This window comes from Triturus cristatus, chromosome 4_2, assembly GCF_964204655.1.
Source record: "Triturus cristatus chromosome 4_2, aTriCri1.1, whole genome shotgun sequence".
Classification (NCBI taxonomy): Eukaryota; Metazoa; Chordata; class Amphibia; order Caudata; family Salamandridae; genus Triturus; species Triturus cristatus.
The window spans coordinates 469,893,222-469,910,593 of record NC_140586.1 but is presented as its reverse complement, the minus strand read 5'-3'; positions in this window follow the sequence as shown (position 1 = coordinate 469,910,593).

Here is a 17,372-nt window from a genome sequence, read left to right as displayed (position 1 = left end):
AGGTACTCATGTAGTGTATCATGCATTACCACATGAACTGCTTCAAATGTCTATGCAGTATGCATGCAGTCTTCTAACATACTATACACTTGTCTCTAACAGCTTCAATTCCCCAGTCAGTGTCCATGTACTTCCAGCAAACACCCTGTCACTCCCCTTGCACTGTGCCAGTGACTTATTCAGCACCATGGACTACTCCATTCACTGCGCCAAAACCCAAACACTTATAAATTCACCCAGGCACTCTCCTTGCAGTACTCTAATCATTCAGTCAGTACCCAAGTACTCATCCAGCGATCCAGGCCTTAGCACATGGACTGCTTCAAACCCCTATCCACTATGCATGCAGTCCTCTAACCACCTACACACTTGTCTTTCACACCTTCAATTCTCCAGTCAGCATCCATACACTTCCAGCAAACACCCTGTGACTCTCCTTGCACTCCTCTAGTGACCCATTCAGCACCATGTACTAATCCATTCATTGCGCGAAAACCCAACCACTTATAAATTCACCCAGGCACTCTCATTGCAGTACTCTAATCATTCAGTTAGTACCCAAGTTCTCATCCAGTGACCCAGATCTTAGCACATGGACAGCTTCAAACCCCTATCCACTATGCATGCAGTCCTCTAACCACCTACACACTTGTCTTTCACACCTTCAATTCCCCAGTCAGTATGCATACACTCCAGTAAACACCCTGTCACTCTCCTTGCACTCCTCCAGTGACCCATTCAGCACCATGTACTAATCCATTCACTGCGCCTAAAGCCAAGCACTTATAAATTAATCCAGGCACTCTCCTTGCAGTACTCTAATCATTCAGTCAGTACTCAAGTACTCATGCAGTGAGCCAGGCCTTAGCACATAGACTGCTTCAAACGCCTATCCACTATGTATGCAGTCCTCTAACCACCTACACACTTGTCTTTCACACCTTCAATTCCCCAGTCAGTATACATACACTCCAGCAAACACCCTATCACTCCCCTTGCACTCCTCTACTGATCCATTCAGCACCATGTACTAATCCATTCACTGCGCCAAAAACCTAGCACTTATAAATTCATGCAGGCACTCTCCTTGCTGTACTCTAATCATTCAGTCAGTACCCAAGTACTCATGCAGTGAGTCATGCCTTAGGACATGGACTGCTTTAAACCCCTATCCACTATGCATGCAGTCCCATAGCCTCCTACACACTTGTCTTTCACACCTTCAATTCCCTAGTCAGTATCCATACACTTCCAGCAAACACCCTGTCACTCCCCTTGCACTCCTCTAGTGACCCATTCAGCACCATGGACTAATCCATTCACTGTGCCAAAACCCAAACACTTATAAATTCACCCAGGCACTCTCCTTGCAGTACTCTAATCATTCAGTCTGTACCCAAGTACTTATGCAGTGAGCCAGGCTTTAGCTGCCTCAAACGCCTATCCACTATGCATGCAGTCCTCTAACCCCCTACACACTTGTCTTTCACACCATCAATTCCCCAGTCAGTATACATACACTCCAGCAAACACCCTATCACTCCCCTTGTACTTCTCCAGTGACCCATTCAGCACCATGTACTAATCCATTCACTGCACCAAAAGCCAACCACTTATAAATTCACCCAGACACTCTCCTTGCAGTACTCTAATCATTCAGTCAGTACCCAAGTACTCATGCAGTGAGCCAGGCCTTAGCACATGGACTGCTTCAAATGCCTATTCACTATGCATGCAGTCCTCTAACTACCTACACACTTGTCTTTCACACCTTCAATTCCCCAGTCAGTATTCATACACTTCCAGGTAGTTTTGCAGTGATCCAAGTGTTACTCTATGGACTGTTTCAAACGTCTATCCAGTATGCATGTAAAGAAATTCATGAAAAGAAAGGGTGCTCATGTACATCATTTCAACCTATCCGAATGTATCCGAATGTATGTGAGTGGTCAAGCTGGAACAGGAAAAGGTTTCTTAATTAAAGTAATTACAAGTTATCTGCAGAAAACAACTGAGTTGCATTTGTCTTGTGTTGTCACTGCTCCAACTGGGTTGGCAGCACATAACATTAAAGGAATTACTTTACATCATTTACTAATGCTACCAGTAGAGCATGAGAACAAATTGGAATACCACAAGCTATCTGGAGAAGCTTGTTGTGAAGTTTCAAGAGTCCTGAAGAAAATGAAACTTCTCAATATTGATGAGGTGAGCATGGTCTCAAACTTGATGCTTGCCTTCGTGCATTTAAGAATGCAGCAAATTCTTAAAACAGAGTATGATGTGTTATTTGGAGGAAAACACGTCATAGTTTTTGGAGATCTACTGCAACTGACTCCGGTAAAAGGACAACCGGTATTTAAAACACTTGCACATGAAGATACCAGAAAGTCTCTTGGTAGTGTTGGTAATGTGAACATTTGGACTTATTTTGAATACAAAGAACTGACAACAAATATGCGACAGGCAAATGATGCTGAATATGGAAGTATTCTTCAAGATATAAGAATTGGAATTCTTACAGAACATGGCAAACAAGCTTTGGAGAGTCGAATACTTTGCAATGTGTTTCCAAATGAAAATGTAGTTCCTACAAAAGTGAACATGAAAATTGCAGAAAATAAATCAGTGATCTGCTTAATGCCAACACTGCGTGAGTGTTCCATATTCAACGAAGAACTATTGAAACTGGAAAATGAAGAAATTATAAAAATGGAAGCCATCGATAAAATAGAGCATGAAGGAATCACTATTATTTTGACGGGAAAGTTGAAAACAAAACTGGATTCTTTAGAAAAAAAAATATCTAAAACAGCTGGTTTAGAAAAGACTAAACTGTCTGGTAATTTTAAGGCGTAATTTAGATGTAGAAAAAGGTTTAGTTAATGGCACAATGGGTAAAGTGGTGGATTTTGTTAATTATCAGAAAAAAGAAGGAATTGAATTTTTTAAAATTACATTTGATCAGATTCAAGAAGTTAAAGAAATTAGTCGTTGTTCAGTTCGTTTTTTGCTTGTTAAAGGTTTATATGTTCGTAGGAAACAATTTCCATTCTCTCAAGGATTAAGTGTAGACACTGCATTGGTGAACATTAGATCTAGTGTATTTAAAGAGGGTATGGCATATGTTGTTTTGTTGCGAGTCAGAACATTTTCTGGTTTGTTTTTGATTGATTTTGATGAGACAAAGGTTACTGCAGATGCAAACTGTGTAAAAGATTATAATAGGTTAAGAAGGGTGTATGCTCCAAATTTAGGTCAATATCCTGTATTTGAAAAGCGTGTGGTTGGTAGAAAAAGAAGGTTTGAGAATATTTGTTCTGAAGGTGTCGAGAAGGGAAAAAAACAAGATAATGTTGTGATTGCAAGTAAAAAGAAATCGGACACTGTTGAAGAGATTGTTGGTTATCAGTTTGAAAATAGTTCAGGTGTCAACTGCTATGCTAATGTAGTGGTCAATGTTGTTTTTTATCTTGAAGGTTTGCAAGAACAAATTATGCAGAATCGGCAAAAAAGATTTTGTTCTCTGTTGCATTCTGTTTATGAAAAATTGACAACAGATACAAGTAAAATACAATCTGTTTCAGATGTTCGTAATCTTTTGGATGTGTGTTCTGGTTCTACACAATTTACACAAAATATCCAACAAGATGCTCAGGAATTTTTAATGTATATGCTTACCATTTTTGAATATTAAGGTGTAGAAATGGAAAATATTTTTGGCCTTTCTTACAAATGGGAACATCATTATGAAAATTGCATGTATACATGTACCACTAATGTAGACACTGAAAGATTTCTGTATTTAACATTACCAGACTGTAAATCAGTGTCTTTCAATAAATTAGTTAAAGGTGCAAATCAAAACATGGAGTGTAGCCAATGTAAATCAGAAATGTTATCCACATTATTTTTAACAAAATATGGACAATTACATAATTTTAATGATGCAATGTTGTACAGCTGATGGAAGAAAATTGGATAGTTTAATAAAGCAATTTGTAGCAACACAACTATCAATATCAGGAAGGACTTTTGTAGCAATTGCAATAATTTTCCATGATGGTCCTTCCACAACATCTGGACTTTACAATGCCTATCTAAAATGTGACAAAGGCTGGACACTTTGTAATGAATCCCAGTTGGTTTTCAAACAACGTTTGCCTAGGGAATTACCAAATTCCTACCTAATTTTTTTAAAGTCAAAGTTTTAGGAAGATAATTGACTCTCTGAGGAATTTATTATTATAATTTATTAGGCCTACCATTGGACAATTTACATAAAAAGGAGTGCAAAAATACCATTTGGCCTCAAGGAAAGGTATATGTTTGAATTATGGACTTTTTTGTGCTCATTGACTCGGTGAATATTTTAAAGCAACAACATTTACAGTTTTTATAAGATAAACTTATAAAATTTTGTTAGCCATAAGCATTTCATATATGTGTGATTTGTATTTTCTGGTATTTTACTGAGAATAGCATGTTGGTTTTTATTAAACAATCTTTTTGATTGTTTTATTTTTTGCCCGCTGTTAAGTGATGAGTACGATTGAAATCACTATTTGTAGTGAAATTCAATATATTCTGAGAACAGCAAAAAAAGGCAAACAAATTACTTTGTTGAAATTATGCTGTGTTGTAAAAAATGTATTATTACATGTTATAACTATTTTTTCTTTTCTTTCACAGATCCTAATTCTAAAATAAGCAATTTACATCAATTTACATTGCAAAAAAAATCTGAAAAAAATGTATACCATTTTTAATTTCTATTACTGTGAAGGTAAGTTTAACTAAGTATTAATATGCAGAATGGGGAGATGTGCAAGAAGCTACAAAGATTGAACACGTTTTTAAAAACACTCTGTTTATACCTATGTAGTTTTGAAATCTCTCTGTTATCGGATATCATGTGAGCTCCAAAAAAACAGATTTGAGTGGTTCATAATGTCCCATTGTACCTATTGAAGGACCGCAATCATTTCAATCATTCTTCTTTGAGCATCTTTGCAGACAAAACTCTGTGCTTACCTTCTATCATTCTAAGCAATTTTAAAAACAGAAATATGGCACTTTTTGTAACATAGTTATTGCGCAAGAGAGGACAAGGCACTCTGTGTACTTTTTCTACTCCATGTAAATACAACTTCATCATACACATCACTTTGCGTTGAAAGGGTGTTCTATAAGTGTTGTTTTGCATGATTGCACTGAATACTCATAGAACAAGACACATCTCCAGATTTATCAGAAATCATAAATCTCGATATGTGTGTGAATGCTGCCCCATTCTCCAATTGGTGTATGAAAGCACAACAAGGAGAATTGTTTTCATTTCTCCTCATTTTTAAATCTTCAATGCATGCTAAAATGTTCAGCATACATTGAAGGAGAAAAATGCGTTTTCTGATTGTTTTTGTGCAGGAAGGTGTGCCTTCCTGCACAAAAACAAACAGCACATGACACAGATATCCTTGCACCATGGTGCAAGGGTGCCTGTGTCACCACATGGCTGCAGTTTAAGCAGCCGTGCAGAGAGAAGCATAGATTTGCATCATAATTTATGTACATATGTTGCATCCCTGTGCTTCGGAAGTACTACAGCACACTGCAGTTAAAGAGGTTACTGTATGATGCTGCAGCAGCACTTCCTCATAGTTCTGCACTTCTACATTCACCATACGCTACTAATGCATTCGTTCAGTAAATTATGCACTACACATACATTCATCTAAACTTTCACACGCTAACATACAAATATAGCTCTTTTTTTAAACCAGAAAAGTTAGTTCTTACAAGAACTTTTTTTTTTCTTCTTTTTTCTTTTATATTATTTTTTGGGGGATTTCTGAAATGTTTTTAATTTTTGGGGGTTTTTCTGGAAAAAAAGGAAAAAACAGAAGTGGAGGAACAAAACAATGAACTTCAGTGAAAAAAAAAAACTAACAATGATGGCTTTCTTGCATCCTGCAAATTAAGTCAATAGATTGCTCTCCGTAGCATAGCACTGCATTACACTTCAAGCAGAGGACTTTCAGTGTGGCAAACTGAAGACGGATGTCCAGGTGTTGGCCCGATGGATGCACGTGAGAAGTACTTGGCTGTGATGTTTGTGAAGGTCCAGGAAGAACTCTCATTCTTCGGCACTCTTCACATGCCAGGTTTACTGGATGCATGGTTTTCAGATGTTTTTTCATGCTGGCTGTACCACATGAGTACTTCTTTGCCTGATCGCCACGGGAGAGCACTCTTTGACATATCTTGCATGTCACTTTGGTGGTATTGGTCTTGGATTGACCCTCTGGAAAAGTAAAAAATTTCCAGACGACAGATGAATATCGTTCCGGGCGTGGTGCTTCAACCAGAAATTCATCTTCAGAAGAATGTTGAGATGCTGGAGATGCCTCCTGTCCTGAAGCCATTGTTTTCCAAAAAAGTTTGAACTAAGTGTAAACTTAGTCAAAAAAAGTTCTTCTCAGCAGAGAGATGCTCCTCCAAAGAAGGTCTAAGAAAAAGGATTGAAATGGGTGGGGTCTTTCAATAGTTAGAACAGGAAGTGTAATGAACCAATCAAATCTCTTTTTTTCAGGTCACATGGGATCCGCGCACCATGCGCATAGGCAGCACGCACCCGCAATGCACTGCTGATGATGTCACATATTACATCACTCATGACATAGTCAGTGACATCACTGATGACATCACTGATGACATCTCAAATGACATCACTGATGACATCACTGATGACATCATCCATGTGATAAATTAGTGCATCTTCTCACACCCTAATATAATCTTTGATACACCGACTCAAAATTTCAGACGGCCATTCTGAAAACCATAGATACTCCAATACCAATAATACATACCCACTCATTGAGTCTTATGTCTACATACACCTCCACTCACTCACCTGTACAGTCTCTCATACTTACAGTCACTCAGTACAGGACTATCATATGCATTTATACACCTATATAGACACTCACACACCGCCAATCATCCATAGAGGTACTGACACACCTAGTCAGTCATGCAAATAATTAATCACACTCCAATTTACTCACCTATAGAGTTATACACACACAAGTTCACTTACTCATAAAAATACTACCACATCCCTACGCTCTTCTACAATTACTGATACAAGCACACACTCATACATACAGTCACTCTCACAATCACACACTCTCACATATAGCCAGTTATATACTCTTACACACATATATACTGCCTTTCACATATGTAGTTACTGACACATGTACCAATGAGATATACATTCAATCACTAACACAACCATACACACACTCACCCACCCATGCAGTCCATCACAGATGCACTCTTAAAACCATGCACCCATAGAATCACCCACTCACACATCTATGCACAGAGTCATACACACCCTACCCACACAAACACTCAGGCACCCATACAGATACTCAGACAACCAATCAATAACCCATATAGACACTCATATAGCTATTCAAAAAACCATGCAGCCACTTATACACCAACAGATAGACAGATACAGACATCCACACAGTTTAGTCACTAGTCTGCAGTAAGATACATTTAATGACTCACTTATAGAGTCAGTCACGCACCTACAAAATCATACATTCACACACTTATACACCCACTCATTCTTCCATAGTCCTGTCCCTATATATAGTAAACATATTAAAACTTTACAGAAACACAGACTCACTAGATGACGTCATCAGTGATGTCATTTGAGATGTCATCAGTGATGTCACTGACTATGTCATGAGTGATGTAATATGTGACATCATCAGCAGTGCATTGCGGGTGCGCGAGTTATAGTTAGCTGAACTAACTATAACGGGGGAATTTCTAGGGTTTTGTACGAGGGAAATGTCCAGCTAACTATAACGCCCCTGAAACCTATGGTTTTTTCAGTGAATTTCTAAGGTTTTTTAAATGGCAATTCCTAACTATAACGTGCATGAAACCTATGGTTTTTTCAGTGAATATATATATATATATATATATGTATATATATATATATATATATATATATATATATATATATATATATTATATATATAGTTATTTTTAATCACAACATTTACATTAAAAAATCATGTTTTTTACTGCTGTGTTTTAATGGACATTCTATTACAGACAATATATATTGTATTGGTTGATGGACTACTTGATGAATAGAATTTCATCCGTTGTGAACTCCTCCTTCAACCATCATGGTTGGTTCCTTACTTCCGGTGGTGGAAAACCATCACGTCAACATACACGACCAAGCGTCTTTAAATGTTTTCCTGCCTTTCCACCACTGACATACATGCATCTCCTCCATTGCTGCTGTGTACTTGCTAGGAATTAAATATGCCTAAGCGATACCGTGGCAGGGCATCCACTTCACCCCAAAAGAGCTGAAAATCTTGGCATGTAGTCCCCAGGTCAAGTATCCTCAGTTTTTTGGCCGATCAAACAAATCATTAGAAAATGAATTTTCAATTGTAAAGTTGCGCATATGTACGCACCGTACCCCAGGCATACCCCAATCCTCGCGTATGTAAGGTGCGTAAATACGCGGGGGGTACGCCTTGGGTACGGTGCGTACATACGCGGGTGGGGTGGGGGGTACGGTCTGTACATACGGGGGGTGGGGGGTACGGTCCGTACATACACGGGAGGGGTGGGGGGTACAGTCCGTACATACGCGGGTGGGGTGGGGGGTACGGTCCGTACATACGGGGGGTGGGGGGTACGGTCCATACATACGGGGGGTGGGGGGTACAGTGCGGACATATGCGGGAGGGGTGGGAGGCTGGGGGGGGCCTTACGACTCGTACCCTGGGCACAGGTGTACTCGGGGTAGGGCTCGTACAAAGTTCACTCCGTACAGAGCCTTTTACATGTGTTTGTGTTTTCAGACGCGCGTTACGGATCGTACTTGCACGCTCGGACTTCAGTTTTACGATTTGTATGTAAAACTCTCCAGGGACGTCTCGTAGACTTTTCCCGAGGCGATTCGTATGTATTTTTCACGTACGAATCGTACTTCGCCGTTTGTACGGGACTTGTGCGATTCGTACGTAAAAAAATACGGACACGAGTCGTACGGGAAAAAAAAATCCAGGCTCGGAATCGACCCCATAGTGTAAAGTTTTAAAGTGATGTAGCAAAATATATTGTCCATTATTTTTACATTTTTCAAAATGAAAGATAGTTAAAATTATTTATAGGAAGATTGAATTTTTAACTAAAATGGGCAATTCTCAGAATCGGCCCATTTGCGGTATTTTTGCATTTGGGATGCATCAACCCAAATGCAAAATCACAATTAAAGTAATCGCTATTACTTAAATTGCAAATGCATTTAGGGAATCACAAATTGTGTTTCCCTAAATGCAATGCATGATGCAATTTCGAATTGCGCATTCGCAATTAGGGGTCGCAAATTAAAATCAATTTGAACCTTATGGTAATTTACAAAAACTTTAAAAAATGTACTAAAGTGCATTTTTCAAAGTTTCATGTTACACACACACATGCCCATGGGGCATGTATGTGCGCAACATGTGGTAACATGGCAATTTCAGGGGTGCAACAAGGTGTCCTTTTGGCACCCTTGCACCCTTGAAATTGCATGCACAATTTGCGAGTACCAATTTGGTACTCCCAAATTGTGCATGCAATTCCCATTCATTCCTATGGGTCTCTAGGCCCTGCTCTAAAATCTAGGCTCCTGCTCTCTTCAAAGTCAGGCAGACTGTCATCTTACTGCAGGCAGAACCCTGCTGTCTCCGCTGGTGAAAACCTTGCACCAATAGCCTTTGGTGTAATTATCTCAGAATGTCCGCCCTACTGAGGGCAGATGTTCTGGAGTACTTTTGACATTTTTCCCCACTCTGCGCTACCAGATAAAGCCTGTCAGTCAAGAACAGGAAAATACAAATTGACCAAACAATGAAAGAGAAAACTCCCAGTGTGACAGGATCACTATTGTTTACATTTACAAACAAATGCTGCCACTATGAGAGTTCGTATTTTAAAAAAACAAAATGCTTACTAAGCATCAGCATGAAAGACTGCAGCCATTCATGAACATTTCAGTGCCTTCAGAGAAGCTATTTCTCATGACATAGCCAGTAGTCTTCATATATTGTGGGCTGTAATACATCCCAACACAGCCCTAGCAAAACAGAGTACAACCCACCAGCATTTAGATGATATAGAATACAAAGCTGCCCTGGCTCAGAGTTAGAATGTTTGATGTGTAAGGAGATGAGCCTGCTGTCAGTTGGGTGGCTGAGCTGTTTTACTCCTACAACCTGAAGATTAAAACTACTTCAGAAGACATTCAGACTCCTATGTCTTCATTCATCAAGGAATCCACTTTTTAACACCATCCCTTCCTGGGCACTTAGCATGGGCCATTACATGTAGGGTGGCCTGCAGGCCTTCCACCTGCAATTCCGCCTCAAGAGCATTCCTCTGGCTTCTGTAAGGCAGGGTACCTGCACTTGTGCCAAGAAGGTTAGTCGCCCCCACATGTCCACCTTCAACAGGCAGCCCGTACACCCACACCCCTGCTAAGTGGCTATGCAACAACTTATTTATTGCAAGTTGTCCCGTAATAGGGGAGCTGTCCGCATGGACCATAGACAGTATCATTGGGGGTGGTCTTTCCCTCTGAAGTAGCCATGCCAATAGTTTCCCAGACTTGTTGCCCTCCCAATGGAGTTGTCTGTAGTTGTGCCTCACATGGCAGCCCAAACTGTCCCACATCATACCTACTCTAAGCTGTGCCGTGAGGTGGGATCTGTCGACTGCCCCTGTTCCCCTCTCTGTCTTTGCAGTCGGGCCAAAGCCTGTTTGTCTTCTGCCACCTTCCGCTTCAGTGTTCAACGAGGACCATATACCTCACTAAGAGTCTCACCCTGCGCTATAACTTTCAATGCCCCTATTCTGTACCCCTCAACATCGTCTAGTTCCAATTAGTGTCAGAGTACCACCCTTATCTCCTTTCTGTAAAGTGTGTCCCCCAATGGTTCCGGCTGGAGATGGCACAAGGGGATACTGGGATGCCTCCTACCACACCCCAAACAATATTCCAGTAACAAGGGAGCATGGTACGCACCAAATAATTTGCCCCTGAACATTAAGCAGTCCGTCATCAGACTCTAAAAAACAGTCTAGTCTGCTTTGTACCACTTGAAAAAACATTTCTGGTAAAAAGTGACTAAACTAAAGTTTTTCAGATAGTTAAGAAGGCATCATTTCTGCACTTTCATTATGTTTGCTTGATGGGAAAATCACACTATCAAAAACCAGCACCATCAACCTTGTCTCCACAGCTTACACTCCCTTTCTTTGAAAACAACAATGTAAATGTGCTCTCCTATCAATTGCAAAGTGAATAATCATTAAACCTGAGCTACAGTTTAACAATTTCCTCTGTCCTGTTCAAATTTTAGAATGAGTTTTCTCTAAATCTATACAGGTGTAAACAAATTGCAATGTGTTTTTCTCTTCACCTATCAGTGTGTATCCCTGGCACCAGTGCAAACATTTAAGAGCTCTAGTTTGGAAACTTTATTCATCAGCTCCTGTGATACACCCTCACTACAATCACCCAAGGTGACATATAATATTTTAGAAACTTAAGATAACACCTCGCGTTCTTAGCTTGACCCAAATAAGCGTTATGCCTGCACCTCTTTATTGCCGTTTACTATTTGTTTCTTTCCCCCTCCTCACCCAGTGGGTCCAGCACTGAGTTCTATGTGACCAGACTGTTTGGATGACCCTTGTGATCTTGCAGCCAGGGACTAGTAAGCCACAGCCCAACTAGAAGCTCCAGAGGTGTAACTTAAATGGACTGGAACTGTTACACCGCCTACTTCACACTATTAGAGGTGGCACAATACTTCCAGTTCCTTTGAGTGACAGCATAGCACCAAATGAAAATGGAACAATTGTGAGGGGGTGGGGTGGAGGTGGTTGGCACACCATAAATGTGTATTAAGCTTTTAGAGGTGGGAATACTTAATGGTAAATGTTGTAGTAAAAATACTGTGTGACATTAACATTGTAGGAAAAATATTGTCACAGTCAAAATATCATGGAACCAACTAAGATAAGAATATAGTTTTTCGGGGGTATTTATTATCATTTTAAAGAATATAGTTGTATTTAATATCATTTGTTTTAATAAATGTGAAATAAATATAATTTTTAATCATTTAAAATATGAAGGGCCTCATTATGATGAGACCTGGAAAGCCTCTGACTGCCGCATGATGATGCAGGCGGTCGAAAGTGAATCCGGACGGTCATTCTGGCTGGAATCTGTCAGGATCAAGAAGCCCATTGGTCAGTTTGGGACTGGCGCATAATCCCTATGGAGGGCGTTTTTGCCGTAGGGATAATGATGTCGGTTTCCGACAGGCTTTCCATGCCAGGCTTTCCGACATGGAAAGCCTATTGAAAAATGAATTTTGGCCCCTAGCAGGGCCCCCTTCTCCCTGCGGCCTCTGGTTGGGTGCCGAGGGGGCACCTATGATGCCCCCCTGCTAATCCCTGCCACGTGGTGCAGGGATTAACAAAATCTCCCATTTTTTTAAAATGTTTCCGGCCTCAGTACAAGCTCCCATAGAGAAATAGGAGTATGCGACCGCATCATGTATGGTCGGATTGTGATTGCCGCGTCAGGACCGCCGACTGGACATCATAATTGAGTCCATAGTAGTATATTAATATTAGGTGTTAGTATTGTTAGTGTAATTGTTATTACTGTTTTAAAACCACTTTTAATTTTAAATGCATTTTTTTTAATTTAATTAATTTACATTGTAGCTGATTGTTGGGTGTGCAGGGGGATGGTGATGAATATGGACCTCCTGAGCACCCTCTTCTGAATATTACTGGACCTGTGGAAGACAGAAGAAGGACTGCACCTTCTGTTAAGAACAGTGAGGAATCCTGAAATGAACTGCAAGGGTCAGTTGGCTGACCTCCTCTTAGCTAAAGGGCTATAAAAAGCTGCAAGGAGTCCCTTTTCCTAAAGAACCTATCTGACCAGTTCAAATTGGACCTTCCCTTGTCCCTGCTGGTGGCTTCTGCTGAAATGAGTCTTTATGCTTAAGTGCTGTTCCTGGGTCCCCGGGACCCTTGGGTGTGTCAAAGTGTACTACTCCTAACATTCTGAAAAAACAGCAAGTTTTAACCTTTTTGGCTCCAAAGACCTCTGGAGGACCAGGACAAACCTGCCAAATCAATCCAATGAAGGTGTGTAGTTTATGGGTCGAAGATTTTGGTTGCAGTTGCTCTGAGCTTTTCTGCAGCAGCAAATCAGCTTAAACAGCTCTCTTCAGCTACAGCTTTCAGACTTGCCCCAATGGAGGAATCCACGCTCCAAAATGTGACTAAGTTCAAAAGTAGAAATCTTCACTGGGCAAAGGCACCAAGTATCCAGCCAGCGAGGGATCTTTCTTCAGCGCACATTTTGGATTTCTCTTGCTCTGAGCTTTTCCACCAAAAGTCTGCGACTTCATCAGGACATTGTCCGATGGCCATCCGGCCTCGTGGAGCCCTTCTTGGATACAGCCTGCGGCATTCCCCACTAAGGATTTTTGACTTCCATTTCAGAGACTAAGTCAGAAGGTCGAACCTGGGGACTGTATCCAAATTGTGCTCTGTCGCGGTGGCCCTTAAATCATGTCTCGGTCCTGGTCACATGCAACCAGATGTCCTCGGTTGGTGCCTAATGCTTTTTGGCCCCATATTTATTTAAAATGTTAAAAAATCATATCTCCAGTTCCCCTTATTTGAATTTTGTCATGTTGGTGTCATTTTGTTTATTAGACGATTCTCTCATTTTATAAATTGGAGTTAGATTTTCTTTGTCTTGTGTTTTTCACTCTTTATCCATTTCAATACTTCCAAATACTTTACACATTTTCTTAAATTAACCTTTCTGGACCTAACAAGAATAGAGACATTATTACTTTTGGTGGACCCCAACCTATTTACTTTCACACAGGTTGCAATGCAGGTGGTGTGTAAAAACTCTGACCATTACTATTCGGAATAAAGTGAAAAAAGAAAATGAGCTTCATATGAGTACATAGATTGCTTCAAGATATTCAGAATAGTATCAGATATTGGAACTGACAAAAGATCATGAAGAACAATGTGATTTTGGGCCAATAAAAATAATGTACACTGCTGACTTAAGTGCAGAAACCTGTTATAGTCCTCCATCTGTGCAGTTAGCAGAAACAGTATAGTCTTTTTCTAAGTCTATTTCCTGGGAGAGTAAACCATCAGTGGAAACAGCTTGTCCTTCCTTTATGTCTATATCTTGGTGAAGGAAGCCCAATGAGTACAAAGAAAGGGAGGGAGAAAGGAGGATCTGACCTGTACTGGTTAATGAGTTTCTGTTTTCTTTCTTTCAACCATGTCATGTTTTGGCTAATTAAAACGGAAAATACCAATTCTGCCACTCTTGCAAAGTTCTTACTTGCATCAGTGAAAAGCTAACCCCAGAAGCAAACTGGTTGACATGCAACTAGATGAAAAGCTACAAATTACAGTGGTGGTCAGTATGTGCAGATAAACCAGGGTAGGCAATGTGCACATGGAGTAAATGGGATAAGAAGCCAATGTTCATGGGAAGCCATGTGCTGCTTGGGCTTCTTGTGATCATGTCAGCCACTGGGGGCCAATTCTGTTTTCCAGTGTAGAAGTGCTGAGTGTTCCCAGTGCTCATCTCCCACTGTACCCCCTCTTGGAATACATAGCCTTTGTGGCATCAGTATCCCCTCCAAGGAGGGCTCATACTGATACCTCAAACTTAATCTCCTGGAGCTGCTCCTTCCCAATACGGAGATAAGCATAAAGTGGCAAAATGCCTTCTTCCACATTTCCTGACACCCTGAATACTGAAAACTAACATGAATAATACTGTCCAAAAGTAAATGAGTTAAGGTACCTGTAGGAGGCTGGCTTAGTACATAGTTCACACTTAAAGGAGTAATGCACCTTGCACTAATCCAGGCAACCCTTATGGTGATTTTAGTGGCCTTTGATAACATTTGAAAGCTTTCAAAGTGGTAACTGTGGAAAGCAGCCTTCAGGCTTATCTTGAAGGAGTGTAAAGCTGCTTGATATACCACATTTAATCGACAGTGTGGATTAGATGAAAAAGAACTGCACAGTGATAATAAAAATAAGTCTGTTGCTCACATAACACAATCAACAATACACATGAAAATACTTGAGAGAAATCAGGTAAGTAGCACAAATACACTGGTCTCCAGAGGGGAGAACAAACCATATACTAAAGAAGTAGAATGTAAACTGCAAGGAAGAACAGGACTTGGACCAGAAGACTCAGAGCAGCTGAGAGAACAAGGAATGAACCCAAGGTAAGTGCCCATGAACCCCACGGACGCTGTGGAAACACAGCTGCGTGCGTAATGGAGGTCAATGGTAAAGGTGCGGTTGCAGTTTTAAAGAAGGACCCTTCCCAGAAGATCCCAAAGAAACCCTTTGGAGGATGGAAGGTTGGAGAACTACCCCACCTCTGGATACCCCAAGAACCAGAATCTATGGCAGAATCTAAAGCTCCTTCCGTCTATTGCAAATCGACACAGATATCTGGTATCTGTATGGGTTGGAATGCTGAAGAAAGCATTCTTCAAATCGATCACCAAAAAGAAATTTGCTGACGGGGGAATCATTGTCAAGATCGTGGTAATGTCTGGAACCACAGGGTACTGGGGAACTACTAGTTTGTTCACCTCTCTAAGGTCAATTATGAAGCGGTAAGCATCAGTGTGGACATCGAAAGAATCCAAGGGTGTCTTTTTAAGAATGGACAGAATAGGGCTATTACACACATTCACCACTGTCTCCTCAACCACACCAGGCTTAATCAAATACTGTATTATTTGCAATAAAGACTTTTCTCCTGACTGGGATATCTTGTGCTGGGGAATACATGGCAATACAGCGTTGTCCTTAATCTGTATAGAGACCAGTGGGATCTGAAGTAACCCCACATCCGTGTCCCCTGTAGCACACAGGGTGCATGGCACAACTTTAAACACAGCACGGAGGGATGCATCCTTTCGGAGGCATTATTTGGCACGTGCCACTTGCGGTCAAATAGTCATGTAAACGCCGTCTGGAGAACAAAAAATTGTCGCATGCAAACTCTTTAACAAATCCAGTCCCAACAAATTCTCCCCACAATTTGACATTAATAAGAATGGTGAATCAACCGTAAAGGGGTAAATAGTGAGAGGAAGGGGCTTGGAAATGGGGCTAACAACCGGCACACCTGAGAAACCCACCAAAACATTGTTTTGGCCAAACAGAGCTGCCCCAGGGACCAGTGAACAGGAAACAGAGCTATTCATAGCCCCTGTATCAACTAAAGATTTCTCGGTTGTACCTTGTAAATTCGCAGTGACATAGGGCCCGCGCTGATCTACAGGCTCCGGAACTGGTCCCCTGCCCTGTCACTGGCTTTCTAGATGTGAGACATACCCGTCACTTCGTCCATGTCATAGTCATGATGATAGTACTGCCTCCCTCGGGGGTCGTCAAAATAGTTCCCACTCTGTCTAGTAGATGATGTTTTCTCTGATCACATCTCCCCACGGCCTCCTCCTCCTCTTCCATGTCCTCTAAAGCCCCGACCTCTTGGGGCCTCACCTTTCTGCAATAACTCCGGGCACTCATTCCGCCAATGTTCCTCCAGCTTGCAATATGCACATTGGTTGAGCCGAATGGATGCTCTCGAAGTACCACCCCTGTTAGACCGGGGCAGCCGCTGGGCTGAACCAGAACCTCTTCCTCTTCCACTTCCCCTCGCAACTTGCTGCATCAATACCCTCGTTTTCAACTCTTTTGAATTTTTCTCTACTTCCTCCTTTTCTTCATTCTCTCTATGCTCGTAGTACTGTGCCATACTCAGTATTACCGATGGGGAGGAGGTGCTCCAAGTACTTTCTGAAGGCTGCAGCCTAGTCTCAATCTCAGGAAGCTAGTTATTAACAAATCTGCTGGGAAAAAACAGGACACCACCTTCCAACGACAGGCCCTGACCACTAAAGTCAAGAAACACCCCTTTAAACCTAGTAAAGAAATCAGACACTCTCGTCCATCTTCTGACGACATGCAGTCAACGTGTCCCAATCCACCCGTCTCGGCGGGATAAGGGAATGCATATATGTGATAATATGACCCGGTAAAGCCAATAACTCCGCCTTCAGCTTGTCGCCAGGCTTGGGTTCCATATCACACACCCTGATCTGATCCCATGTTCCTCCCAATTCCACTACATGATCCTGTGTATGCACTTGCCTCCATAT